The 9,386-nt window shown below is 32.0% G+C and overlaps 2 long non-coding RNA genes across 3 annotated transcripts; one reads left to right on the top strand and one right to left on the bottom strand.

The window, feature by feature from the left end:
• Positions 1 to 1,356: 1,356 nt before the first annotated feature.
• LOC130986396 (uncharacterized) lies at positions 1,357 to 3,768 on the bottom strand. The gene is made up of 2 exons (XR_009089259.1): positions 3,632 to 3,768; positions 1,357 to 1,924 (listed from the first exon to the last, which is right to left on the bottom strand). It is a non-coding gene; the product is annotated as an uncharacterized LOC130986396 (long non-coding RNA).
• A 2,477-nt stretch (positions 3,769 to 6,245) lies between these two features.
• LOC130986387 (uncharacterized) lies at positions 6,246 to 7,424 on the top strand. Of its 2 annotated transcripts, none has more exons than XR_009089250.1 (2): positions 6,246 to 6,366; positions 6,783 to 7,424. It is a non-coding gene; the product is annotated as an uncharacterized LOC130986387 (long non-coding RNA). The 2 variants fall into 2 exon arrangements; XR_009089249.1 differs by having other exon boundaries at positions 6,279 to 6,379.
• Positions 7,425 to 9,386: the final 1,962 nt, after the last annotated feature.

Raw genomic sequence — 9,386 nt, forward strand, 5'->3', positions numbered from 1 at the left:
TTTGGAAAAGGGAGGGTACATTTTTGTTTTTGTCTTTGAAAAAGGGTACTTTCCATTTTGCCCCTTTAATAAAACTTGTGCCACTCTCAAATAAATACTAAAAGTTGGGACGGACAGAGTAATATTTATAAAATAATTCATTTTTATTTTCTACATTTGTTATTTACTCCCCCGTTCACAAAAAATAGTCTATTTTTGTCATTTTGAGATGTCCACAAAAATTAGACCATTTCCATTTTTGAAAACTATCTATCACATGGTGAACCCTATTCTTCACTCACAATACAATTAATTATCATTATAAACACTACTTTTTAAATTGTACCCTTTCTCCACTCACAATACAATAATCATTTTTATTAAAACTCGTGTTGTCAACCTGTAGGACTATTTTTTGTGGACGGATAGAGTATTATTTATAAAATACTTAATTTATATTTATATTAATTAAAAATAAGTAACAAATTAATTTATATTAAATTATAAAGAATAAATGTGAAATTTAAATGAAAATGTGAATAAATATTAAGTGAATTGAAAATGAGTTCATAATAATGTCAGCAAAAATCTTAATTTGAATAGATATTGTTGGAAATGGAAATAAGAAGAGGAGAATATGATAATTTGTATAAAATGATATCAACAAAAACTTATAAATAGAAATACATCACTGGAGATGGCCTCACAGATAAGCAATTTTGAGGGGATGCAAGATGGGTGATCGGATAGGTCCCCCGAAAAAGGAGGGCCCCAAAAAAAATTGAATCCATTTATATTTGTATATATAGGAAGGGGTTCTAATAAAAATGAAAATTAATGTGAGAAATGAGAACTAATCTTGATCATACATCTTTTAAAATTAACGATTACAATTAATCAATTAATATAATATTAAAACTTTCGCATGAAATTAATGAAGGATATTTTTGTAATTCTTTTTTGCTTGTAAAAGATCGCATCCTATTATTATGGGATTATCATTACGGAAACTGATTTCGTTTGTTTGATGTTATTATTATTATTATTATTATTATTATTATTATTATTATTATTATTATTATTATTATTATTATTATTTAGATAATAATTAAAATGCAGTTATGTTTGTGCTACAATGCAATTCAAATTATAGTCTCGTGCAAGTTGGTATATGTACCAGTACATGGTCTCGTGATTAATCGTAGTTGCACAGAGAAATTTTTTGGAATATTTTAAATTGTAGTTGTACATAATATCTTATGTAGTTGCACATAATATGTTATTATATTTATGCTATAATGCAATTGATCTTTAAACAAATTAGATGCATTGATTGTTCCAAATTACGTCTATTGTGTCCATCATATTGAACAATACTCATTAAAATGAAATAGTCAACATTGCCAAAATCTAAATGTCTTAACAATTTTAAAACATAAATATTATAAGTTAAACTATATATATACTATCAAAACTCAAAAGTACTCATGCAATTACAAAACTATGTTTGTGCAACCAATAATACAACAAATGCAACTTCAATATAGACGTGCGCAACTCCAATATAAGTCGTGTAAAACCCAATATACGTCGTGTGCAACTCCAATATACGTAACCTAGATTGTTTTTTATCTTTCTCTTTTGCATCATCACTTGCTTTCTCTTTCGAGCTATTTAGTCACTAAAATGTGCTTCATAATATAAGAAAAAAAAATATTGAATTTAATTGACCTTTCACACGACTCTGCACAATATTCTCTGCAAGCTTATTAGCTAAAATATTGTAAAATTGTTTAAGTCGTTGTCCTTTGTCCCCGGGATATTTAATGCATTTCCTTATCATTTAGTAATAAACCATGTAACAAATATTGACAGTATACCTTCAGGTCGTCCTCGATTGATCATTTTGGCAGCCGCTTGTTTAACTCGTGGCATATCTTTGGTTCTTTGGTCATGTTTATACGACAAATACATATAATCATCAAAATGCATATATTTAAAACAAAACCCCAAGTGTACAACTAATAAAACCATAAAATGTAACTAGCTTTATGTAAAATTTAAAACTTAATCGATAATAATGCAAACAAAACAAATGTATTTCATAAGTAAACACATCAACTATATCATACAACTTACACCAAAAATATTTTTTAAAAAAATTCAACACAATCTATGCAAATAATTAAAATTTATTTCCACTGTGCAAACAAAAATTTAGCTCCATTGTGCAATAAGTAACACGTTCCTACGCAATAACAAATTCTTATGCAATTTAGAAGTCTCTATGCAAACAGTGACATCAACAAATGCAACACTAACACATCAATGTGCACCATCAAACTTATATTCAAATTTTTTAAAAAAATCAAACAAACATATTTATCACTCATTTCAGCTATGTAAACACTAACACGTCTAGGGCTGTAAACGAGCCGAGCCGAGCCGAATACAAGCAGGCTCGAGCTCGGCTCGTTTAAATATTCGGGTGTTCGAGCTCGGCTCAAGCTCGATTCGAGCTTTTATCTTGATGATCGAGCTCGGCTCGTCACCCACTTACTAAACTCGAGCTCGGTTCGAGTTCGGCTCGGGTGATACTCGATAATGTCGAATTCGAACTTGAGCTCGAGTTCGGCTCGGGTGATACTCGATAATGTCGAATTCGAACTTGAGCTCGAGTTCGGCTCGTTAGATGTTCGTATATATGATGTTCAAGCTCGAATTTGTTATAAATTTAAGAAAATCTTCTTAATTAATATGTTATTCGAGATCGAGTTCGACTCGTTTAAGGCTTGTGTACTAACTCGATTGAAGGCTCAACTGAAGGTTCGTGAACATGTTCGTGAACAATCGAATTCGAACATGTTCGCGAGCTCAACGAGTCGAACACTGTCAGGCTCGAGCTCGGCTCGATAAAAATTTCGAGTTCGAAATCATGCTCGAGCTCGGCTCGTTTATTATCGAATCGAGCTCCGAACGAGCTTTTTTCGATCCGAATCTCGAATAGCTCGCGAGTAGCTCTGTTCATTTACAGCCCTAAACACGTCGCATTTAACCAACACAACTTGTTATAAAGCTACTATACATATAATAGATTAATACTGAGCAACTTGGTAGTTGCACATATATGCAACTAACAAAAATATACTATGCAACTTAGTAGTATATCATTAACTACAAAAACAAAAATAACTACACTGAACATCACCTTTTAACACACTAAGCAACATAGAAAATAATAGGAAGCAACGAGATCAACGAGAAGTGACATAATATACTATTCACGAAATGATAAGAATATTTTTATAAACATCTGTGTAACTAACGAAAATATAATGTGCAATATTTATAAACATTATTGATTGTTTACTTGCACACCAAGAACAATGCAGGTGCACTAATAATATATGTTCGTAGAAACACCAACATAAACAAAATCAATGTAAATACAGATCCAATTGAGTAACTGAAAAAAAAGGAAAAAAATATTAAATATACAAAAGCTTAATCCAGCTAAAAAAGAATCGTTCATATATATTGGACTCCATTTTAGTTTGAGCAAAGCAGTTCCTTGATCGCATAGTGTAAAACACCAATTAAAAATCAATTCACAATGAGGTTTCATACATACAAAAAAACAAATTCTCCCTACCTGATTTTCGACGTCGATGGAGAGGATTCCGATAGAAGTTGCACGATTTTCTTTTTCATCGATCTGTAGTTTCTAAGAAAACCCTAGGGCAAGTGTAGATTTTGATTTTTTTTTTCGATTACCAGGTGCAAATTGTATATTTGTTTGCTGTAAACGCGGAATTGATGGAATCTATAATTTGATAGTTTACTTCTTTACCCTTTCTGTATAATTAACGAAAAATTGCTTAATCCGTGTAAAAGGAAAATATCTAATTTGGGCCGTAACTTTTAATCTAATCAAAGCTGTATAATGATTCTTAGTTCTAATCTTAATAGTAGTTTCTATGTTAACCCCCACCCTATACACATTACTATATCATAACACAATTATTTGTGTATTGCAGTGTATGTAGTTGGCTAGGGATTTTCTTTCTATTAATGGGCTCGCGGGTTTGAAACTCTTTTAGCAACATAATTTTTTATTTTATTCTTGAATAATTAAAACATCATTTAATCTTAGTTAAGGCCCTAAATCCTAATTGGCGAGATTTTGTTGATTTTTTTGGAAGAAATTTATCTACTACTCCACTAAAACAAAATGCACTCATAGTTACTGTCACAGCCCAAAACCATTTACTACATTTGCAAATTTTATTTGAAAAATTTTTATATTTTCGAGATATTAAAAATATAAATCTATGAGTCGAGTTTGTGGAGAATTATCTAGTCGCGCCCCTAGCTAGATGTATGACTCTAAATTCTAGGTTATACCTATAGAAATAAAGTTTTATATTCTAAAATATTTTTATATAAATTTGGGCCTAAATAAATTTATTTACTTAAATATATTTATCATGGACATTATATTAATTTTTGGATTAAGAATAAAATATTTCATAATTTTTTTAAGTGTGCTTATTGTTATTAATGTGCCAAATTCTTTTGCAGTGATCTTAAAACAATTATTCAAGTTTCAATATTTATAGTTAATTAATGATTTCAAGGATTTGGATACCTTATTTTCGTATCTGCAAATTAATAATTTCTACTCTATTTATTTACATTTGTTTAAAGAAGTCTCCAAGCCAGCCATTCCTATTTTCATTCTTATCAGATATCTAACCGCCCTAATTAGATAAATGACTTTGAACTATAGATTATATTTATAAAAGATACAAATTTATATTATCAAATATTTTTAATAAATATGTTGGGCCAAATATATTATGTAACTTTGCATAATTTTAAAACATTAGCTATTATTAAATATAAATTTTATTCTTAACATTTTAGTATAATTTGGGCCTTGTATAAAATATTTTTGTAGGCTATTTGTTTGGGCCTCACTTGTATTCATGGGGTAAAAGTATTGAAAAGCCCATAATATTTTACGATACTTATCGAATGTTATTCTCTAAATTTTGTAGAATTTCAACCACAATTTTAATTCTTCCAGTTTAAGAATCCTCCTCAGCCACAATTCTATCTCTCATCTTTGGCCACATCATTTTTTTTAAACAACAAGTATCAAACTTTCTTATTTAAAGCATCGGCCTTCATCATCTGATTTTTCGAAACATGCCAAAAACACAGCAAGCTTTAAAATTATTTGTGCTCTTTTCTCTGCACAAGGTAATTTTATTATTTCTGTAAATTTTTCATTCTTCTCCAGTTCACTACTGTATCCCATATTTTGTGCAGAGATAATTTTTAATAATCTTTAAACTCTCACAATTCATTTTACTCTCAAATTCCAAAATCCCCAACATCTTCAATTCAAAAGCAAACAGAAGATTCAAAAGCAAACTTTGATCAGCAAGCCAAATTTGATTTCCACAGCAGCAAACTTTGAAGCAGCAAACTTTGATTGATCTCTTTCACACGTTCATGTTCAAATCTTTGACGAACAAGTAAATTCAATCTATTTAAACCTCATTGTATCATCCACAAAAATTCACAAATCCAACAAAAACTCAACTTTTATAATTCAATCTGTAAAACCCAGCAGCAACCGACTTACTTGTTCCCTTCACAGTTCACCACAAAACTCAATCTGCTGCAGAGTTCCATTGGTAATTTTAATAATTTCTGCAAAGTTATTTTATTTCAGCATCTCAACTGTTTCTTCATTCTCTGCTCAAAACCAAGATTTCCAAATTCATACATGCATACATCATCAAATCTATTATCTATTTTTCATAAGAAACCAAATAAAGAGTAATTACATAGGATAAAAGAAAAGGGTTAGAGATGAAGAAGGAATTCTGGAGTGTTGCCGCCGGCGATACGCGCCACGGCGACCTGAGAGGTAGGGGACAAGGGCGGCGGCGCGGTGGCCACGGCCGCTGCTGTGTATTTCCGGTCGGGGCGGAGGGAAAGCGCCTGGGCAGCGCCGCTGTCGACGCAGGGGCGGCGATGGTGGTGCTGCTGTCGGCCAGGAGAGAGAAGGGAGAGGGGTAAAGGGAGGCGGCGGCCGTTTCTGCCGGCCGGAAAAGGAAGAGGACGCCAGATCTGGTAGTCGGCAAAGGTCGTCGGAGCGACCGCAGCTGGGTGCGGTGAGGAGAGAGATCGACGGGGAGCGAGAGGGAGACAAGACCTGAGGGAAGAGGGAGAGAGGTTGAGGAGACGGGAGGGGGAGGCAGAGCCGCCGGCCTCCGGCGGCGGCGTGCCGTCCGGTGGCGGCGGCAGAGGGAGACCGAGGAAGAGAGGAAGAGAAGGAGAAGAGGAAATGGGGGCTGCGTATGAGTGTCTGAGGTGAAGATTGTGTGTGAGTTTAGATTAGGGGAGTTGGAAGAGTGGGCTTGGGCCAAATGGGGATTTTAATTTCATGGGCTGATTTTATTTAAATAGCTGGGTTTAATTTTTAATTACCTCATGGGCTCACTTTCACATAAGTAATTAGGTTTAATTTTAATTATTTTGAGCTACATATTTCTTTTAATTAAGTTGGATTTATCCTTAAATTATTTTACTAATCAAAATTTTCATAAGAAATTATATCTTATTATTTAAATTATTAAATCATTTCTTAATCCAAATTTTCATGAGAAAATATATTTTACTACTTAAATTTATTAGATCAATTATTTTTAAATGATCCTATAGTTTATATTATTTTCCTAAAAGTTCAAATAGGCCCTTATGTTAATTATTTGAATTTATCTGACTAGGTGCGGCGCGACTAGGACGTGAACTTTAAATTCTTGCAGTTAATTTTCAAAGCTCAAAAGTTAAATTTCCAGGTGTGGGATTTATTTCAGTACATGCACGTGGTTAATATTTGTCCATTTTAATATTATGTGTTTACCGTATGTGTTGTAAAAATATTTATCGCTAGGGGCCAGCATAATTGGTCCAGGACTTCACCGTCCTTGGTATGCCACAATGCGATTTCATGTTACAGGGTTGCAACCATTATATTGTCGCCAGGGATCCATATATAGGGTCCGGGACATTAAAGTCCTTGGAGTTGCCACAGTGCGTATGGAAGTTATGTTACGTTATGACAATATGTGTTACCATTTTATTAACATGGACAATTATTGCATGTTCCCACACTGAGTGTACCCTGTATGCTCATCCCATATTCAACAGTTTCAGGTGATTGATATCGGAGGCGCGTGGAGAGTCGAATGGGCGCGTCGAATCTATTTAAAATAAATGTTTCTTAAAACATATTATGTTATTTCATGTTATATCTTTTGGTTATGTAAACTCTGAAATTCTATACTATTTGAGATTTGTGTGTGATTTATTTAAATAAATGTTGTTATATTATTTTAATGTCATGACTTGTTTAATTTATATTTAAATTCATTTCAAATATTTATTTAAGAATTTATATCTTTACGAAAATATATACATGGATACATACATAATTTTAATTATATAAAGATTTTATTTTGTTATATTTTCCGCTGCTAAAAAGATATTATTTTATATTTAGAGTTTTTTCCTTAGTATAAGTTTTATTAATTAATTAATTATTTTTCTGACATCTTCATGTCGTGCTTTGAAAATAAAGTTGTTAAATTTATGATTTAAAAATCAAGATTTATATTTGAATACATTATTGAAAATTTTGATATCTTATAAATCGTTTTAAAAGTGCTTTAAAGACCAATTTTATTTAAAGAATTCTTTTTCTTAAAATTATTTTCGAAAATATTTATTTTAAAAATGAGTCTTAAATTATTTTAAAAGACTTCCGTATTAAATATTTATTTAAATTTTATATTTAACTCCTTAATTAGATTAGGGTGTTACAGTTACTTTATATATATAGGAAATGAAATGGTTACCGTGAAAACACTTCTTAAAATAAAAATAAAAATATTTTCTAATGTATGAATTTAATGTAGAACACGTATGAATTCATTCAACAGGGTTACGAATTGTGAAAAATAAATTTTTGTTACCTTTGGGATTTGAACTTAGGACCACGAATGCATCCAACAGGGTTACGAATCAACCGTAAATCTTGATGATCTAAAGGCTGAAAATTGTTTATATTTTATATTTTAAGAAGTGTTTCTATTTTAGCCCTCCCCTATATATATATTGAAGATAGTTACTTTATAATTTTTTATACTACAATTTATAACTTCTTTCTTTAAAAAGTGCCGCTTTATTTTAATCTCTTTCAAGTGGTGCATTAAATTTCACAATTTATTCATTATACAATTATCTTTGATAAACTTCCCAACCCAATATATAGAGACATGAAAACACAATCATTTACTAGGCAGCCACGCCACATCCACCCTATCCTCCCTTCCTCCGCCTCTTTAAGGAAATAGAAAATCGCAACCTAAACACGATAGTTTTTCCATTGAGAGTCTTGTTTGAGATTTTAACTTCGTAGATAACAGTTTGTATCTTCTCTTAGAGAACTTTATAGCCGTAATTCGTACCGCAACGACTCCGTCGCTGACGTTTGCTTCTACAGCATTGCCATAGATTCAACATCAAGCGTGACTTAGTTGTGCAGAAGATATATATATATATATATATATATATATATATATATATATATATAGGGTGCAGTTATAGTGAGAACCATAATTATCGTGAGAACATAAGAACCAATAAAATTAATGCATCTTTCTGAAGGTTTCTCCCTCTAAAGGGATTACAAGATTTGGCGTAAAGGGTAAGCTTAGACCCCGTTTTATAGGACCCTATGAGATCCTAGAAAGGGTGGGCCCGGTAGCTTACAGGCTGGCGTTGCCGCCAAGCCTTGAGAATGTGCATAATGTGTTCCATGTGTCACAGTTGAGAAAATATGTTTATGATCCAAAACACGTGATCCAACGGGACGACGTTATCCTAAGCCCAGATATGAGCTATGAAGAGAGACCCGAATCTATTCTAGATCGGAAGGTTCAAGTACTAAGGAATAAGTCGATACCCTTAGTAAAAGTCCTTTGGAAGCACCATGATCAAGAAGAGGCGACATGGGAACTCGAGTCTAGCATGAAGGAGAAATACCCAGAATTATTTCCTGAGGTACAAATTTCGGGACGAAATTTATTTTAAGGGGGATAGTATGTCATATCCCAGTTTTTAATCACTGATTAAAGACTTAAAAATTAGGGTTCGGCATCCATTAATAATAAAACTGATTTGATTAATCTGATGTGATTTAATTGTTATATGTGTGTTTTGATGTGCTAAATTCTTATTATTATTATTATTTGAATCCGTTTGAGATTTAAAGGATTATTGAGTAGTCAATAATTATTATTTCGGATTATAACTGACTTAGCAGAGTC

The sequence above is a fragment of the Salvia miltiorrhiza genome, chromosome 5 (assembly GCF_028751815.1).
Source record: "Salvia miltiorrhiza cultivar Shanhuang (shh) chromosome 5, IMPLAD_Smil_shh, whole genome shotgun sequence".
Taxonomy (NCBI): Eukaryota; Viridiplantae; Streptophyta; class Magnoliopsida; order Lamiales; family Lamiaceae; genus Salvia; species Salvia miltiorrhiza.